Raw genomic sequence first — 21,257 nt, 5'->3', positions numbered from 1 at the left:
ATTGCACCACAGGATGGGCTGCAACTGATAGTTGCTGAGCCCTGCTCAAGCTTAGTCTTACATTACCCTATGTGCCTGGGCCTTGGGGTGAAGTATTCTCAGTATTTCTCTTTTCCTTCTGAGGCAATCAAGCACCTGCCTCTATCTGTGGTGGGGATTGTGTGTGAGAGAGCACTCTGTACCCTTCCTCAAAGGGTGGGAGGCCTCTAATAGTAATGAAATAGTCTCCTGAGTCCAGTCATTTTACATCTCCATCACCCAGAGTTGAGAGGTTCTTATTGACTCTTAGTGTATGTTCACATATACTTTGGAAGCAACAGTACTTGGCAACAGTACCCCACAGTGGCTGAGGGGCTTTAGTGAGAGATGCAACTGGACAGGAGGGCAACATTTCATGTTTTTCCTGTAGTAATGGTCTACAGCTTCCTGTATACCTCCATACAGTCTCTGGAGCAGATCTTCAACTTTATGGTTTCATGGTTTCACAGAGCAGACCCAGCCACATTAACCATCTCCTTCAAATGTAGATTAAGATAATGATGACAGAATGAGGAAAGTAGAACATTACTGGACATTTTGATCTCCAAGCAGATTTAAAACAATCTCTACTAGATTGTAAGCTCTTGACTGACAGTGACCATGCCTTCCTTATGTGTAAAATATTATTCCTTTTCATAATGCCTTGCAAGATACTCGCTGCTTGCTAGCTGAAGGAGGAAATAATAGCCAATTAAATGTTGGCCTCTTTAAAATGCAAAGGACTTTGATGCATAGAAAAACCCGCAGAGAGAACAAGTCACCATTTTTCAGATTCCTGCTTTCTCTCAATTGCTACTTGCTTTCCCATGCAGAACAGAACTACAGGAATAATGGGTACCTACCAAGCTGAGAAACTCTTTCAAGTGGGCAGCACGTGAATATTTGTGGCACTGGATAAGAGACTACTGAATGCAAACACAGTTTTTATGGTGGTATTGACATTTCTGGTAATGGAAGATCCTTTTATCTTTAACTGTGGATGAATGTTGTGTGATGAGTGTGGTGTTACGTTCTGACTTTCTTGAAGACATGTTTTGGACACGAGAATATATGTTTTATATTTCTAAGGGTCCATCTCTACTTTTTTATTTTAACATAAAATGCTTGAGCATACTTTAAATATTACAGTAAGATTTGACCAACTTATATGAAAATTTGCTTAATGATAGAATTTGCATTGTCCAACCTGATGTGAGATACTTAATTACCAATTAAAATACTTTCTCAAAAACTAAGTTGTGTCTCTAAGTTTGGGGTTCATTTTACAACAGTAATGTGACTCTGCCACTATGCCCTTCACTAAAATTTGGAAGTAGCTGAGTTTAATGATTTAAACTGTCAACCCCTTAGCTCTTTATTAATCCCAGGAAAGTAGCCTGTACCTCAGCCATTACTGCTCAATTAGGTAAATAATCATCACATTTACTCTTATTAGCACACTTCCTTCATAGAAACTTGTTACTGAGATTTTCAACTGGTCTTAACAAATCATAAATGTCATCAGCGTCTCCCTTTCTTCATTGGTCTAACGAGCAAATAAAAAATCAAGTGTCTTATTAAATAAATCCAAGTCCTCCTAAAACCTATCCTCTTTGTTTCTATAATGTGCAAAAGAATCTCAGGTGAGGCAAAGTGGCTGGCCTGGATCTTTAGTGGCTGTTAGAGTGTGAGAACTTTTACACACATATGTGCAGACATCAGGTTTAACAAAAGCAAATCTTTCCTTGAAATATGGGGAAATAAGGCATTGAGTCACTACTGTCCTTCCTCCTCATTCCACTTTAAGGGGAATGCTTTGGAAACACGGGAGCAGGCTGTCATCACTGCAAAACGTAGGGTACAAACAGACCCTCTGCAAATGTAAGAAAGGGCTAGCTTGTTCCTCTTTGGATGAGATTTTGTTTTCCTAGTAAAAAGAACTGGCACTAATTATCTGGGATGTGTCTGTTTGCCAAATAAATGCAAATCAAAGTCACAGTGGAATACCACTCATGCCAGTGAGAACGGGCCATACTCAAAAGACCAGAAACAACAAGCGCTGATGAGTGTGGGGAACGGGGAACCCTCTTCCACTGCTGAAACTATAGCCTGCTTAGTCCTCCAGAAAGCTTGTGGAGGTTGCTCAAACAGTCAACAATCGATCTACTAGATCACCAAGCAATTCCAGTCCTAAGTATCTATTGCCGATGAATATAAAAACACCAATTCATAGGGAAATATACATTTCTATGTTCACTGCAGCCCTGTTTACAGTAGCCAGCTATGGAAACAGCTTCAGTACACAAATACAGTGGAGTGGGTCAGGAAGAAGTGGTATATTTACACGATGGCTTTGAAAAAAAGAAAAACTCTTTCCATTTGGGACACTGTAGATGGAACACTGGATGGGATTTTGCTACAAGATATAAGTCAGAAGGAGAAATGTAAATACCAATGGCGTCATTTATATGTGGGATATAGAGAAGCCAAACAAAGCATCAAATGAAGCCAAACCAATAAAAATTCCTAGGACTCTTTCTGTAGAACTGAGACTATCAGAGAGGGAGGATTGAGAATAAAGTGAGGAGGAGGTTCCATGGACTGAAGTGGAGGACTATAGGTGTCTTTGTGGTGGGTGTGGTGTGGCAACAACACCGGAAGGGGGGGACACCATACCTCTAAAACACAACCAAGTTCCCAATCAAATTACTGCATTAATTTTTTTTATTATCTGGGATATTTAGAAATTCAAATGAAGGTGAGGAACCCATTTGTAGTTAGTCAAGAGATGAATTCTTTGAATATCCTCTTTCCTTTGTAGTTCTTGCCCAAGAAGCAGGATAGTGCAGCAGGTTGAATGGAGGTTGCACCTTGTAGCACGGCCCACTCCCATCTCGCTCTCTTGTAACAGGTGTAGGCTGTTCACAGGACAGTGAGGCAGAGGTGGAGATCCACTGCTCAGACTCCTCAGGACAGAACTCACAGGCCAGGTGCAAGGAGTGTAGTTTACTGGCATCCTAGTGCTTTTAGATTCCTCAAGGTCTGCTTCAGCTTTCTAGTTGAGAGCATGCTATTTTTAGTGCAAGCTCTGCAAATGACTGTGTGAGGTGAGGGTAGAGGCATCTAGTCATTTCCATCCAACATGGGAATCCTTAAATGAGCTGGCAAAAGTGTAAGTTTGCCATTATCGTCCAATGAATCTTCTTGCCCAATCCTGCTTCCTCCCTTTTCTTTTTATAAATGTTAACCTCCTCTCCAAACCTTGGCATATCTAATTCTGTTTCAGCATCTGTTTCCCAGAGAACCCAACGCACAATAGGAGGTAAGGCAGAAAGGAGCACAAGTTCATTTCCTTGTCTAAGGTTGGTGTTTATAGCTGCCTCTGCATACTCTAAGGTCTTAGCAAAAATTTTTTATGTTCAAAAATAAAGCCATAGAAAACAATCAGGATCTAGAAATTACTATGTTTGCTGACATTTTGCTCAGGGTCTGTCTGTCATACTGCCTCTGAGCCTGTGCTAGGGGAGTTTGGCTCCTATCAGTCTATCAGAATTAATGATAGACTGGGAGGATATCTTGAAGACATTTGACTGATGTAAATGCCCTTTATGTAAAGCTCTACTGCATCACTGTTCTTGATGAGGAACCAACTTGCTGTCATATCTTTCAAGATCAGATAAATCATATCTGATCAGTTTTTGCTTTTATTTTTACCCGTAGTAAAATGAATGAAATATGCTCAACTGTAGCACCTCCAAGCCTAAATTTGGGATTCTTTTTTTGCAGTTATGGTTTAATATTTTGAAAAATCTTCATATATTATTTTCTAATTTGCACTTTATTGAGTTGTTCTTACATTTCTGCAATGTGTGTGAATGAGGCCTGGAGCTCTATGTCAGGGTTTTGAAAGCCACCCTGTCACACGATCGCTGTGCAATCTTGGTCATGTTATAGTCATACCGAATATATTTGGTATCCACTAAGAAACCAATGATGATCAATATATTGACGGCAAAGTGAATGGAAACAAGTCAATACTGGAGTGAACTCACACAACAAAGATCAGTTGTCATGAGTGGCTCAGGGGCTGGACCATTCTTTGTTAACTGGACGCTGTTTGGGGCAATTCTTTATTAGCCTAAACTGCTCTGTGTATTCCCAATGAAAACTTATCATGAGTATGCCTTTAACACTTTCACACAAATGTATCCTTGTCTGTATGCTCCTTGTGTTTGTCTGATTCCAGACCTGGCACTGAAAAAATATAAGATAAGCCTGGAAAATCTTGTTGAACATGAAAATAAGGATGTGTACAAAAAACATTAAGAAACTTTTCAAAAGAAATAGAAGCCAATGAAGGAGCCCTCTGGCCATATTGGCAGTCTACGCATCAAAATTGATGACATTAACAAATTATAACCCACTGAATACAATAATCTAAAAGTACATAATGATATAGATAAGTAAATGAATGACCAGAGAAACCTTTTCTTACAGGAGAAGTCAATGAATAAAAATAGTAGCAAGACAGAATTAGAAAATTATTATTTGGAAATCTTCACAGTATCGATTCAGGCAAGAATCTACTCTAGGTGTTAATAGTTTTGAGTGAAGATTTGAAGAACTGCAGGAAATTTATGCAGCCTTAAAATACTTGTTAGCAGCAAGGGAAAAATCGTATCTTAACATTGGATAAACCTGGCAATGATATCACTTGTAATGAGACATAATCTGTTCCTCTTGTTATTTTATACTAAAGGGAAACACAACAAAGTGTTACTAGTCAGGATAAGTAATTCTGTGGTATTCCTCCCTCAAGGGCATAACCTAAATCTAATCAGGAGATCATATAGTACAAACTTAGATTCTAGACTGTACTGTTTAAAAATATTTAAGTCAAAAACACAAAGAAAGACTAAGGGACTTTTCCAGATTAAAAAAGATTAAAGACATAAGACAACTGAATATGATGCATGATCCAGGATTTTGTTTGTTATGAAAGGTATTCTCAGGACAACTGGTGAAATTTCAAGCAGATTTGTAGCTTACACAGTAGTGCATAATACATGGATATATGATGGGTTGATGGATAAATAGATGGATGGATGGACAGAGCTATGTAGTTTGGTGATGGATGGATGAATAGATAGAGAGACAGACAAATAGACAGACAGACAGAAATATAGTAAAGCAAATGTGAAAAATGTTGATAGTTGAAGAGTACGAGTACAGGGTGCATGGAGATACTTTATACTATTTTTTAATATTTCCTATAATGCTAAAATAATGTCAAAACAAGAAGCTAACAGTGCAGGTGTCCTCGTGGGGAGGATACATGATGTGCTTGCTCAGTCCATAAGGGGCAGAGCCTGTTCAGCACATGAACCTGGCTCAGTAATGCATATATGGGAAACATGATGCACAAAGCTGTTACATTAAAAAAAAAAAAAATGAGTTTTGGGCCCTCCTTGGTGGTGCAGTGGGTTAAAGCACAGCACTGAGAAGCTAAAGCCACTTCCGCATGAGTTCGACCACTGCCCACCCTGGAGGTGACCACATGGCGTGGCCGACCTCTCCTGACCCGCCCGCTGCCCCCCCCAGCAGTTTACTTCATCCATCTGCCTGTTCTGCTCCCCACTCTGTCTCTGGTGAAGCCTCTCACCACCCCTGAGCCTCTGGTCTGTACCCCAGTTCTGTATGTACAAATAAAATAAAATCTTTAAAAAAAAATGAGTTTTATGAACTTTTCATATTTTTTATTCTTATTCAGACCAATGAGTCCATACTGGCAAGTTACTGTGCAATGCCTGTATTAATTATGGACTTGGAAAAGGATTTGCAAGCAGTCAGATATCAGTTCCTTGGGGCCCAAGAGATACTGTAACTTGATATTCTCTGGTGGTGGGGCATTTTAGGATTCAGATAAATAGGTGCTATCCAAAAACAATCTCAATGGCTAATACACAGTGTTTTAATATACCAAATGTTGCTCTAAGTGCTATGTATTTAAGGACTAATTTTATCTTCACAACCTAGGAGGTATATTTTGTGATTATAACCCTTATTTCACAAATAAACTGAGGCACAGGCAAAATAAATAATTCATTCAATGTTAGTATAAGGGGAGCTGGATTTCACTCTACTGCTGTTCACACACTCTCTTGACCACTCTGTTATTCTGCTTTTCAAGGAACTTTCAGCAATGAAACTATTTTGTCCAGATGGTCCTTATCAAAGAAGGTAAGGGGTCCAGATCGGAGTTGTCCTATAAGTGCTATGTCATATAATTTTGGGCAGAAGTGAGTTGTCTATGTTGAGTGGGCAATGGAACAAAACTAAGAGAGGACATTAGCAGCTTAGAGCAGGTAGGTGGGCAATGGAACAAAACTAAGAGAGGACATTAGCAGCTTAGAGCAGGTAGGCAGGTACAGGTTTCAATGTATCTTCTAAGACCCTGTCTTCATCTTTCCTAGTGACACACACTTTACCCAAGAAGTATCTCTGACTCTGACCCTTGCCTTTAAGGAGGGTGGGTACAAATTTTGGCTGCCCACTTTGTGCCAGGCATTCTGCTAGGCACTGGAAGTGCATTTTTATACTGTGTGCAGTGTTTTATAAGTGTGTGTAAATCAGACTCTACTGTCCACACAGCTAGAATGAGTGACTGCTCAGAGTGTGCATTCTACATTTAGTTCAGTGAAATTTAGACTATAAATGGGACTTTTATGAAATTCTAATTGACTAGAGTATACCTAATTAAATAAAGTGGTTGGCTCTAAGCTGCTGTGCAACTACAGACACTCAAAAGGGTACAGAAATCTTAGAGGAAGCAAAGACATTATTCTTGAACCAACCTTGCAATTGATAATAAGAGCTACTCCCAATGAACAATGAAGGCCAGGCATGGTTGCCTGCATAATCTCTTTCAGTCACTGAAACTGTCTGAAGAAAGGCAGTAATCATTTCTTCATCTTATGGACATTCTGTAAGGATTCAATTAAGTAAAAGCACTTGCAGTACATGGCACACCAGCCACCAAGGAGCCAACAATGCATGGTATTTCCTTGAGAGAGAAATAAAGGTAGGGGAATTTCAGTAATGTGTCAGAAACCACAGAAATAATAAATGGCAGAACCAGAATTCAAACCCAGCTCTTCAGAGTTTGCCAGCTGGTTTTATAGTTTTCAACAAATCATTTTTTAAGTGTTTGAATGGTTGAAACTCAATGTAAGAAAAATATTTCATGGCTCATGAAAGTTATATGAAATTTAAGTTCCAGTATCCTAAAAATAAATATTTATGAGAACGTAGCCATGACCTTTGCTCTCATATAGCCCATGGAAACTCTCATTGGATAGCTGAAACAAGTTATCTAGAAAAGCCTGATATATCTCTGCTCTAGATCTTAGACCATGCATGAATTTTTCATTATCCCCAAGTCCTAATGGATGATGACTGGCTATGACTTTGGAAAATCTTCCAGCATTCTTGTGGATTTATTAAATTGTTGTGAAGTTTGCACTGCTTTGGCTTACACAGGAGAGTATTGAAGGTACCAGATGGGAACAGATCTTTCCTTTAATCTTAACAAGAATCCAGTCTCACTCTCTTTCATAATCAAAAGGAATTGATTAATTGGGTCATGAAGGGGGAAAACAACTCATCTGTTGGGTTGGACTAGCTGGCAAGTTGAGTAGCTGTGATTTCAACCCCTCCACCTCATGTCTGACAGCCCCCCTCAATGCCTGACCTGTCTAATGGAGGCTACATAGCCAGAGGTTGAAGTTCAAATATTCGACTCAGAGAATTGCATTGGGTACTATGGTTCTCTACTTGCTAGGTAACTGACAAATTAATTCTCTAGGGATAATGGCTTTAAGTCACTTATTCATTCATCAGCATTTTCATTTTAATGGGGACATCAAACACTGGCTCAGGAGGGCCTCCCTAGTAATGGGATTCCAGGCAGTGTGGAACAGCATGGACTGACACCTTGCCTGAGGTCAAACAGCAAAGAGATGGCAGAGCTGTGAATAAAACCCAGTCTCTCATCCTTGCCCCTGCCTGAGTTTGCTGCCATCACGGCAACTTCTTGCCCCACTCTTGAGCTGGGTTAGCCTCTGTGGGCTGACCCAAGTGTGAAGTGGCTGTTTGCTCACTGCCAGCTGGTGTGAAAAACAGCAACCCAGGAGGCTTGATCAATAGATATTATGCAAATGCCTGAAGCAATAACATTCCCTTTCATTACCAAGCTAACAGCTTCAGTGAAGTGCGCGCCTGGATTATGACAGTTTTATTTTTCCTGGTTTGTCAGACCGAAATCAGTGCCTGACTGATGATGCCCATATGAAAGTATAAAAGGTACAGGATTGGCAGAGGCCCAATTCCTTTTTCTCTGAATTAGAGGCCCTTGCTCCATGAAATGGCAAGAGCCCCAGCCCTGCGCACGTTAATTATGTTCTCTGCCGTTAGAGCCTTGCTGAGTGGAGCTAGGCAGTAAACACGCTGGGAGCTGTCATGAGCCTCATTTGCGGTGTTGTCCCTACAGTAAGGAGGCAGTGAGGCTGTGGAACACAGATCCCTCCTCTCCACACCCTCTCTCCCTCTTCCCTCCTTCCATTGTCACATCAACTGAAAGATCCTAGACTGTCAGCATTTACTACACTTTTGTTTGTAGTTTGGAAAAAAAAAATTCTTCATCTTCTACAATTGAAATGAATTGCTAGTATGAACACTTACTCTGCTGGATGTCAAAACGTAATTGTATCCAATTAAGTGTTTATTCTTCTCCTGTCTTTATAGCCTTCTTTAAAGTCTGGAAGGCTCATGTAATATAAAATCGTGTGTGTGTGTTAGGGGTCTGGTCCCTTGGTGTCACCCCTTATTTTCCTTGTCATTTACTGAGATTCCCCCACCCTCTCTTGCCGTTATTTGTCATCAGATTACAGCAGCACCTCCCTTGCTCCAGCTTCAGGGTCCTTGAGGCCACAAGTTGTCTCTGCCACAAAAGTACAGCCCCTGGTCACGCAGAAAATATCCTCTGTCCTGCACCAGGATGCAGGATGCAGGGCAAAGAGTGCTTGTGACTGTTTTAGACTCTGTGTGAAGACACACAGAGACATTTTTTTTCACCTTCAGTGATTGGCACAAGCTAGTCAACTTCTGTCCACTGACAAATTCGGATGGAAGGGAAAAGCTCTGAAAAATCAGAATTTCCATTGCTAACTTATGTTACAACCTCCCTTTTTTGTATAATCATAAAATATCAAAAATATTCTGAGCAACCATCAGCTTGCAACTGGATTGTCTTAGCTTCATAAATTGGCTACTTGGCTGGGGCAAAGTACAAGCCACCCCAGGGCAGGAAATTCCTCTTTGTCTGGAGACAAAAGGCAAGCTCCTGGATAGATAAGAATCCACCTCCCCCCTCCACCCCTCCTTACACACACACACACACACACACACACACACACACACACACACTTATACTGAACATGGAGACTCATGGGAAGATCTTTGGTCTTTTGAAACAAAAAGCAAATCTCAGATAAAACTCCCAGGGAATAAGGACCCTGGGAGGAAAATTTCCTAATATTATTGACACAGGTTTTGCTTAATGCATAACTATGTGACTTCCTCTTAATTTACCTTTTTCTTAAACAATCACTAACTACTCTTTGCTAGTCTTAATTAACCTTTTCCTAAAACAAACACTAGCTACTCTCTACTAGCCTTGTTAGCCATTAGCTTTTCTTTAGACAATCACTGATGACTCTGCTAACACTATTTATTCCTTCCCTAGGACCCCTAAATCCTTTGCTAATAGCTCATCCTTTCCCAGATCCCCTATCCTTTGATGTTATAGCTAAACATCGTATACATGAAAGCTATCATAAAGATGTATAGTCTAGTATGCTATAAAGTGTCAGGAAGAGGATGCATTGTTCCCCTCTTCCTTTAGAAATTTTATGCTGATTTCTTATTAACTCACCTGATGCATTATTGTAACTAACTACTTGCTAAACAGTATAAATGAAGACCCGCTAAAAGATAAGCAGGAAGACTTGCACCCAACTCTGACTCCTGTGTCTTCCTCATGCCTGCTCCCCTTTCCCTTTCTTGGAATTTCCGCTCAACTCCCACATTAAGACCCTGCCTGCCTGTTTTGCCCTCTGACAGCCTTTGATTGGAGTTGGTCCCTGACATGTGATGGGTAGAGAGAAAGCTACAGGGCCTCCCTCACTGCCTGAACCTTCTCCTAAGAGAGTGAGCAGAGAGAGTCACAGATGTGCTTGCTCGTGAGTACCTCTGATGTGTAGGTCTCATGCCATTGCCTCTCCAATATTTGTCCTGAGTTGGTTCAGGGTTCAAATTCTCTTCAGCAGTGCCCCATGGCTAAGCTCTAGTCTCCTGAACATGCTCTCCTCAGACTTTCCTGATCTGGATTCAGAAAACCTGACTTACTATTACTTTTTTTGTATATCACTAGAAATTCAAAAGCCAAGAAGTATTTTATTTACACATTCCTTTAATGAACCTTCATTGTGTCAGTGAAAGCCTCATAATATAGCTGTCTAAATGCATGATTATGAAATAATTGAAATGTTACAAAGAAAAGGGAAAAAACACTGCTTAAGAAACAAAATATATATTCCTAGATTTTTTCCTACTGCTTAGTCTTTATTACCTAAAATTACAGAAAAGGAAAAAAAATCTGTGTAAAAATGATTGGAGCTCTCATCTTTTCCATTTCCCCAAGACTGATACCCTGGAGAAGTTGCCAAGGACAATTCTCAAGGGGATTTATTGCTACATAGGTGAGAAATAATTTCTTACATCAACAGATTCTTTAGGGAAGTGATTTTTGGAGTGTGATCTGAGGGTTCCTATGGGTCCTAATGCCCTTAATCTATAAGGATAAAACTACTATTCATAATAATACCAAGACTTTATTTGCTCTATTTGCTTCACTTTCTCATGAGTATACTGTGTTCAAAAACCAACAATTTGTGTACATACAGAAATCAGATGTACAAAGATTTAAGTATAAGAACTACCAGATAAACAGTATTATATAACATTAAAAATATATTTAAAAAAATCAATCACTATTGTAAATTTGTTGAGATTAAAAAGTGACTTTCTAATTGACCAGTAAAAACAAGAACAAAATAGAAATTTTAAAAAAAGAAGAAAAATTATGTGATAATTAAAATTAGAATCTTAATAAATGTTCATTAGAGTGTTTAAACAGAAACTTAGCACCAGATGAAAAGCCACTGCAGCATACCATCCCAGCTAGGGAGGTGACTCAAATGGCATGGCAGGCCTCTTCTGTTTCCCTGCTGCTCCCCTCAGCAGTATATTTCAGTAGATCCACTTGTTCTACTCCCCACTCTATCTCCAGGGAATCCTCTCAATCTCCCCCCAACCCCCAACACATACACCTCTGGCCTATACTCCAATTCTTATATGCATTAATAAATAAATTTAAAAAAAAAGAAAGCCTAACAAAAATCTCATTGGAACTCCAGAAGGACATGAGACAGAGAATGAGTGGCTATAAGTTTTCTGTGATCAATGAAGATGTCATTTCTCAGACACAGAAAATCAAAGACTAGTTTCAAATACTCATACTATTTTCAGTCTCAGGTTTAGTATGATGAAATGGTTTCACACCAAAAATAAATGTTGTTTGACTCACAAAACAAATGTTATCACAAATAGAAGGCCTTGGGGAACAAAGCTTCTTAAAGGGGCACCTAGAATTTTAAACATAAAGAAGTCATGGGGAAATTCTAACTGAGTCCAAGATCAATGCTAGGGAGGAAGGCCTGGTCATTTAATTCACTTGGACAGCTTGATGAACATTTATCGGACCTGTGCCAGATGCCTGAATCAAGCTTTTCCCCAACTTCTTTGCTCGCCCTATTCTTCTTACCCTGATGTTCACTGCTCCTTTGTAACAGGTGCTCTAACATTTCCAAGGTGAAGAAGGTGAATACTGGCTTTCAGAATAGAAGAAAAAGGGGACACTTAAACACAAAGCCACAAGTGTTAAAATAGAAAAAGGATGTATCAGACAAATATTAACTAAAAGACTAATGCTATTGCTGCATTAATATAAGATAAAAATCTTTGAAGCTGAAAGCATTACTAGAGATTGAGTTAATGAATATTGATGAAAAGCTCAATTCACCAGGAAGATGTAGTTAGAAGCTTAAACCTGCTATAATAAATAAAATAAAAAAATATGATTATAGGAAAAATAGAGAAATCTACCACCATAATGGCAAACTCTTTTAGCTATTGATAAATAAAGTGGAAAAAAGTTACTAATGAGAGTGAATTTGAATCATATCCAGAATGTGTGACTGTGGTGTATTCTTGGATAGCTAGTATTGCTCACTTGAGTGAAGCAAGACACTGTTAGATTTCATTATTGTTTTATGTATTCATGAATTCATAGCTGTCAGATTTCAGGAAGAGTATATTTCCCTGACCCATTGATATTGATCTTGGCCATGTGACTTGCTTGGGCAATAAAATGTATGCAGACATGTTATGATACAAGCACATTCTTGAAACATACTTCTGTAGCTGACTTTCTCTCTTGCGTTTCTACCACCATGCGCACATATCCAAATCTATCTCCCTGCAAGCAAAATGGGAGACAGATGGCACCTATTGGAATCACAACTAATGCTTAAGTCCAAGCCTGACTTAGTCTGTCCTTAGCTGACCTGCAGATCATGATAAAAATTACTATCATTTTAAACAACTGAGTTTCAGGTTAGTTTGTCAGGTAGCACTATTGTGGAATAGATAAATTTTACCGAAAGGATGAATAGTAGAAACTAAAGTAAGATGGAATATGGGAAAGGGAAGAAAATATAGAATCTTATAGGACAATGTAGTATTGTGACTGAATGAAATGAGGGGTCATTAGAAGGTATTGAGGAGAATAACCTTACTTGACTTAGATTTTTTTAAGAAGAATCCTTTTGGATTTCTTCTTGTAAGTTTTGGGGGTGGGGATGGCACATTGAAACTATAATTTGATACCACATCACATCCATGGAAATGACACATATGAAAAAGAGGGTCAAGAACAAAAGGTGAAGAGGATGCAGAGAAGAAGGAGTCAGGGAAGGAGGGACTAGTGGGTTGGGGGAAAAACAGGAGGACATGGTATTCTGGAAGGTAAGTTGAAAAAAGATTTTCATGGAGGGAAATGATCAGCTCTGTCAAATTCTACTGACATGTCAACTAAGATAAATGAATACTAAACACTGGTTATGTCTATCAGAAATACAGAAACTAGAGAAAAGTAGAAAGTTGGAAGAGGAAGATGATATGGTTTATCACTCAAACCAAGAATCATTTACTCTTTTTTCCGTGAAGGTTTTTTTTCCTTTTTATATAGCTGGACTTCATCATGCATGTATCATTTTCTATCTTGTTTTTCATCTACTTAATAGATTTTTCTATGTTACTACAATCAGTTATTAATATTATTGTTAATTGTACATTATACTCATTGAAGGAATGTACATGTTATTCTTCTGTTGTTTCAATGTTGGACATTTAAGATATTTGTAATTTTCTCTATTATAAATAGCTGTGTGATGAAAATCTCTTTGCAAAACTTTTTTTTTTTAAAGATTTATTTATTTATTCATACAGAACTGGGGTACAGGCCAGAGATACGGAGGGTGAGAGGATTCACCAGAGACAGAGCGGGAAGCAGAACAGGCAGATCGATGAAGTACACTGCTGAGGGGAGCAGCGGGCGGGCCAGGAGAGGTCTGCCACGCCATGTGGTCACCTCCGGGGCAGGCGGGGATCGAACCCATGCGGAAGTGGCTTTAGTTTCTCAGTGCAGCGCTTCAACCCGCTGCGCCATCAGGGAGGGCCTGCAAAACTTTTTGTCAGCAGTTTCAGATAATTTCCTGAGGGTTTACTATCAAAACCTTTGCTATTATTTCCAAAGAATGAAACATTTTTAAAGCTCTGTCTCAGTCTTTTTGAAAATTAATACACCCATGGGGATTACAATTGAGATGGAAAATAAATGGACAAAATGATGTAAAAATAAACTTTAGTAAAATAAAAAAAATAAAAGAAAAAAGAAAATTAATACACTAAGCATTGCTTCTCACAAGCCCCATTCTATCCTTTTTGAATACTGAGAAAGAGTTCACTTTTTTAGTGTCTATATTCCAATTACCACTCAGTTTATTTTTGAGGGAAAAGGAGGAAGATTGGCATGGAGTTTGTGATTGAGGTATGTGTAGAATTTCAATATATATTCATCTTTTCAATCATTCAATAATTCATTTATCAAAGTCAACAAGTCAGAGAGAGGAATAGGGCTTTGGGATCATAAACAAGAGGAATGACCTGCCCAAAGAACACAGCTATTTGATACTTATTTTAGCCTTTGCTTCCATGACAATATTCATGGAACCTAAAGGAAAATATTTCAAGGTGGTCTTTTCCCCAAACTTCTAAGTTCTCCTCAGGAAAGTTAACTGTCTCTGCCTCATTTATGGCTATGTAAGAAGATTGGGAAGGGACGATGTTCCTAAAACCCAATGAGGCTCAGTGGAATGGAAAATAAAACACTTATTAAAGTTTTATTGATTACCTATTGCTTTTGTCTATCCTACATAGGCTTCTGCTCCTGATGACAATATCTTAACTATCAAGGAGGTCTTAAACAACATGGTTTGGGTGGTGTTGGCTCTATTCCCCTCCCCTAAAATGCACTCATGACTCAGGCCTGCTGAATCTGACTAGCTCATCTCATGACCATTGAGATGAGTTACTAGCTCTAAGGATGACAATATAAACCTTGTGCTGCAGGAGTCCCTTGCAGAGAGACTGTCTCTTCAACACCAGCTTAAAGAATAAAAATAGCTTTAACGGAGAGAAGTTAAGCAAAAGAAGAACAGATAAGGCCAGCAGGAGATGACAGAGAATGCAACAGTAGGAGGATGTAGGTTTTCAAAGAAAGTGAAATCTAATCATTGTGATGAAACTTCATGGCCATTTAGGACAATTTGCTGAGAAATACTGTCCTCTGAGGAGAATTATTCTATCTCATTCTAAAGGAAAAGAAATGAAAAATCTAATTTCAGATTGGAACACTCTAATGGAATGTTGCTATTTCAATTTCCACATCTTTTCTGAGGACAGTCATCTATAATCAAGATGATTTTTCTTGTGACTTTTGAGAGGATATACTTTCCTCAATATTAGCAAAGGATTATTTTTCAAATATAGAGATTTTCTTTGTGTTAGTATGCCAAGGCTGTAGATTTGTAGGGTGAGTTAAGATTTGATGAGATTCCACATTGTAGTGTATTTAAAACTTGACATGTGTTCAGCTTTGAGATGGCTATACTGTTTTCTTTCTTTTTTTTTTCTTAAAGGAAAGCAGTTCTGTTTTTTCTTTTTTTTTAAAGAATTATTTACTTATGCATACTGAACCAGGGTACGGGCCAGAGGTGCTGGGGCAGTAAGAGGATTCACAGAAAAAGAGTGGGGAGCAGAACAGGCAGATCAATGAAGTACACTGCTGAGGGGAGCAGTGGGTGGTTCAGGAGAAGTCAGCTGCACCATGTGGATCACCTCTGGGGGGTGGGGATGGGCAGGGGATCAAACTCAGCAGTAAGTGGCTAACTTGCAGTACTGTCTTTTAACCCATTGCACCACCAGGGAGGGCCTATGCTTGTTTTCATCTAAGTGCTATCTTATCCTCCATACTGTTCTCGATCTACACCTGGAAGTTAAACACTTTCTGCTCTACCATTTCCAATAGTCAGTCAGCACCAAGTTCTAGCTCTACATATTTTTTGATTCTATCCACCTCTATTGCCATTGCTTGGTTTAACGCAGCCCTCTCAGCCCTCACTTTGCATCAGAATTATCTAGGGAACTTCAGAGATATACTGATACCCAAAGTTGCTCTAAGAGTCCTAGACTTAGTTCTGGAAAGTATTCGGGAAACTGCAGTTTCAAAAGCTTCCAGCTGACTCTAAAATCTAGCCATGGCTGAGGACCACTGGAGTTGAGGCTAAATTGAGTGTCCATCATCATTTTAGGACCAGTAAATAGTATTTCTTTTATATTGCTGCCGTGCATCCTCTAATCTGGTTTCATACCAATATGTTCTCAACAGCACAGTCAAAGGAATCATTCTTGAGTATCAATCCTGTTCTATTGCTCACATGACTTTGAGTCTCCCACATACTTCATGGTTGACTTCTCCCCTTCCATCTCCTAGATATCACCTCTGGACCCCTTCTCTACCAAGTTTATTCTATAACAGTAGCAAAGCAGTCAAAGCAGGGAAGAAATATCTCAAGATATTTGTGAATAGTTGTGAAACTCCATCTTATTAAATGTCATATAATTTCTTTCCATATAATGCAGTATAAACTGAAAGTGTTGTGACCTTTGTCAATCTTTAAAAGGAGAAATAAGGTAACTTAAATAAAATAATTGCAGTAGAGTCTGTCATGGAAAAACATCTTCACACAATATTGCCTTGTATTTCTTTGGTAACATTGACCACTAATGATAATAATGAATGTTGATAATCATTCTTATAGGGGGATATATGCATTTCTACATTTACTGTAACACCATTTACAATAGTCAAACAATGAAAACAATATGAGAGCCCAAAAAGAGATGAGTGGATAGAGAAGACAGTGTTCATATATACAATGGAATACTATTCAGCTTTAAAAAAGAAAATCTTGCCATTAATGACAATATTCATGGAACCTGAAGGGATTATGTTAAGTAAAATACATCAGAGGAGGGAGACAAATACAAGATGATTGCACTTGTATGTAGAATGTAAAACACAAGCATTCAAGGAACAGACCAAACCAGACCCCACGAAAATATTGAAATCAGACTAAAGAATTGAGGCTAATGGAATGGGAGGGAAAAGGTGGGGATTGAGCGAAAAACAGGGGAGGGGCACCAAATGAAGCATGGTAGAGGGTTAGTTGGACTTTGGTGTGAGTGTGATGTGTTTACACACATTTGTGGACATGCAAACTTACCATCTTAAAACAGATAGTGTGGTAAGTCAACAATACTCAATAAACACAACTCCAGAGAAAAAGATAGTGTAAAACTTATTTAGAATTTTCTACTTTAAGTTTCTCATGCTTTAGGTCTTTGCTGATTGTTGTCTATCTGAAGCATAATGATCAGTAATACCTTCAGAAAAATTGGGGGACAGCAGCATTAAATTCAACAGGTTTTTAATATGTTCACATGTATAGGAACACTTTGATACACATATATGTATGCACACATGTATGTATATATGCATGTGTTTGTATATATGTGTATAAATACACATATATACACACATACCTATAATAAAAATATATGCAATTTAAAAGTTCTGGAGATTAATGGTGGTGATGATTGCAAAGCAACATGAATTTACTCAAATATAGTGAACTATACAATTAAAACGGCAAATTTTATGTCATGCATATTGTAATTATGTTCTGCAAATTTATGTTATTCAGAAATAAAGAATCACTTAAAATTTAAAACATTTCTTAATGGGTCAACATTTGTAGAGATGTGATTAAGAAACCCCATTTTATAAAGTTCTATTATTTAAATAGGCAAAAAAAAAAAACTATTTTCTAAAACTTCCAAACAACTTTTAATTTTTTGGCATATGTTACTCCAAAGTTTAAATGATCCTTTTGCTGTGCATGGATTCCTGTAAAGAGTCAGACACCTGCTAACACTCTAAGGTAAACACCATTTCATCATTCATTTGTTTTAGCTCTAACTGGATGAGCAATTCTTGAATTAGTTCAGGCAGTCATTAAAACAGTTCCATGAATCACCTTTACTTCTTTCTAAATGTTAGGCTTGTTATTATTCAATCTTTAACAGATAGATAAAAAATATTTCTTTGTCATTTATTCAGAACTTTTCCTTTTTCTCCAAGAACTATTAATCTTTCATTTTTTTTAATGGCCATTTCTAGCATTGACAGCACCCTTCTGTGGCTCCTTTTCACAAAAATAACCACTTCCTTGCAAAGTGTACATGTGTGTGTTCTACAAATACACTAAAATAGTCGAGCAAAGCCGTGACTGCTGGGGTCAGCTAGCCTTGCTCTCTAGTTAATAAGTTGATCTGTATGCTATTCTAGCAGCACAGAAGAATCAAACCCAGCCTCAGCCTCAGTTCAATTAAAAGTAATACTATGGCAGGCCCTCCCTGGCGGCGCAGAGGGTTAAAGCACTGCACAAGGAAGCTAAAGCCACTTCCGCATGATTTCGATCCCTGCCTGCCCCGGAGGTGACCACACGGCCGGCGGGCGAGGCAGACTTTGCCTGACCCGCCCACTGCTCCCCTCAGCAGTGTACTTCATCCATCTGCCTGTTCTGCTCCCCACTCTGTCTCTGGTGAATCCTCTCACCGTCCCTGCACCTCTGGCCTGACCCCAGTTCTGTATATATAAATAAATAAATAAAATAAATAATAAAAAAAAGTAATACCATGGCAGCACACGGGTGATTTGGTAATGGGAAGCCCATGGAGATTACGACTGAGATGGAAAAAGGCACAAAATGATGTAAAAATAAACTAGTATACTATATAAAAAAATAAGTAGTACCATGGCATGGTATGAAAACCAGAGAAGCAGAGAAGTGACTTTGGGATTTTGCTGTGGATTAAAAGAATAATTCAAGACAAATCTTGGGAATTCTTGCCGGGTTGCTTGGATAATGAACCTGTGGGGACAATGGGTTTTCTCCACATCAGGGGTTGGGGTTATACCTGAACCCAATTTCTCCTGGGTCTCACCTAGCAGCAGGCTTTCCTAAATAACTGCTGGTAACAACTGATGCCTATACCACACTATCTAGTGTGCCCATTTCCTGACACCATGCACCCTACCTGCACCTGATGAACTTGCCCCTTCCCTTGATACTTAAAAGGTGACTTGGGAAATTGGCACCCTCCGCTGGGAGCACATGCACTCCCCATCAGAGAGCAGAGAAGCCACACTTCTCGCTGCCCCTCACTTTGTAAATTTCATCAAAAATTTCTTTTACCCATATCCAATGCAATGAACTTTGACCTGAGTTGAACTTGGTAGCTTAGTGTCTGCTGTGAATTCTGGAAGCTGAGAACTCAGGGTTAACTTTGTGTTAGGAGCCTACCTCACCCATGCTGCCCTGTGTCTATGCATATCTTATTCTTCTGCTGAAGCCCCCCCTCCAATTAATATAGGGCAGCAAGGGGCACTAAGACTGGCCCAAGTAGTTTATCAGTCACTGAGTTCTTCACCCACACACACAAATGCAAGACTACCCAGGTTCAGAAAACAACAGTGATGAGATTTATTTAACAAACCAGGGAAAAACAAAGAGTCTCTCAGACCAAAACTGGCCGTTTACCTCACCCAAAGTAGTGTCCAGTGTTTTCAAGTCTCAAACAAAAGGCAGCTGAAGTGGCGTGTTCCTGCCACTGGAACACATGGCAGCCAGACTCTAGGCCAGGTTCCAACTCATGAAGACAACAGAAGACACAACAGGAGATGCTAGTTATTGCCTTTTTATGTTTTTAATAAACATAAACTCCTTTTCATCTTTATTATGGAGTCTTTAATCAAATGGTTGCTTATTTTAGTGTAGCTCCTCCTCCTCCTTCTCCCTCCCCGTCAATGTTTTAGTTCCCATTCTGTTGAGGAGCTCAATTTTTTTGGCAGTGAGGAAATGTCAGTAAACAAGGATGACATAGTTCCTATCTTCATAGAGTGAACAATCTAATGAGAACACCGCATCACATGCACATAGAAACCAAAGAAACTTGTATTAGAATGTCACAGAGTGCTAAGTGCTTTTACACCATGTGAAATGGGCTAAGGCGCTGACGAAGGGTAGGAGTGTTCTGTACATAAGCCCAGCCAGACCTCTGCATATTGGCTTCCAGGTTGTTTACGTTTTCACAGGAGGCTGAAGTCTGTTAGCTCCAAGCCCACTACTGCCAAAGTCAAATTTTTACATCCAATTATTTAAAATACTGCTTAAACAAAGTATTTTCGACGTATTTAGAGGCTGTCTGCTTTTTAGACCTGGAAAAACTGTCTGTAGCATCTGCTACGGACAGATAAAACAAAACGCTGGGACTCTAGAGCCCCAGGCTGAAGCTATGGCTTCAGGGTTCCCTGCTGGGCTACTGGGTGGGGTCACCTACACCCAGACCCTACCTCTGCTCTCAGCCCCCCTCAACTTCCTTCCTTCTGAGCAGTGACCCCTGCACTGTAGCTCTGGCAGGACTTCCTGAAATGTAAGCTTGTTAAAGTGGTTCCTGAAGAAAATTTATGTGTTACTGGCTACTACCATTTCTTGGTCACAAACTTTTTTTATTTCCTCAGACTTCAAACTCCCTCCAGCTTTCCAGCTCTCTACAGGTGCTATGCTAGTTGCTGGGCCAATGGCAGCCTCTATTGCTTGGTGAGGGAATATTGAGCAGAGACTAGGGTAGATTTATGGGTTGGGGAGATGGGGGGCAGAAGTTCAAGTCAGAAGGATGAGCCAGGACAGGGGACTGTAGCTGGCATGTGTTTAGGCAAGAATGGGAACTCCGGTCTACTGGAGCCGTGACATCCAGCCAGCAGTGATTCAACCACCTTTCCCTCCCCTAGTCATGTCAAGGGCACTTTTCTTGTATCCCAAATTCTAATGTGTTTTTGATTTGTTTCTAGACTTTCTTCTGTTCCTTCTTTCTAAGTCGTTGGTCAACATTAGCCTTGTTTGAAGGTGAACAGCTGCATTTTACTCACTGTTTTCATTTTCATAAATTTCTTAGAAAATATCAAGCATGTCTATTCCCAAAGTGTTAATTTTGTGTTAATTTTTACATTAAAAATTATAATTTTTATCTGAGTTGCACTAGACTAGAATTTTGATTTGGGAATAATTGGATTCTCTGTAAGATGGTGTCTTCTCCTCAGAAGCATCGAATGGATTTTTAATTATTAAGCTTTCAGAATGTCACTTGGCAGTTTTCATTATATAAGTTACTATGTTATTTTAAAGTGTATTCATATGCATTTTTGTGCTCTAGTTGCTGTTAAGATGCAATCTTTAGTTTTTATTATATTTCTAATAGGTTATTGCAAGTATATTGAAAAACTAATTTCTTTTTATATTTTTTTGGTTTTATAATCA

At 39.0% G+C, this 21,257-nt stretch overlaps 1 protein-coding gene across 1 annotated transcript in view; it reads right to left on the bottom strand.

The window, feature by feature from the left end:
- NPSR1 (neuropeptide S receptor 1) overlaps nt 1-21,257 on the bottom strand; it is a 125,167-nt gene that overhangs the window by 41,685 nt on the left and 62,225 nt on the right. The window lies entirely within an intron of this gene.

Source organism: Condylura cristata, unplaced genomic scaffold (genome assembly GCF_000260355.1).
Source record: "Condylura cristata isolate star-nosed mole 26May11 unplaced genomic scaffold, ConCri1.0 scaffold00005, whole genome shotgun sequence".
Lineage (NCBI taxonomy): Eukaryota > Metazoa > Chordata > Mammalia > Eulipotyphla > Talpidae > Condylura > Condylura cristata.
Note: the sequence above shows the minus strand (reverse complement) of the source record. Positions and strands in the feature narration are given on the sequence as shown.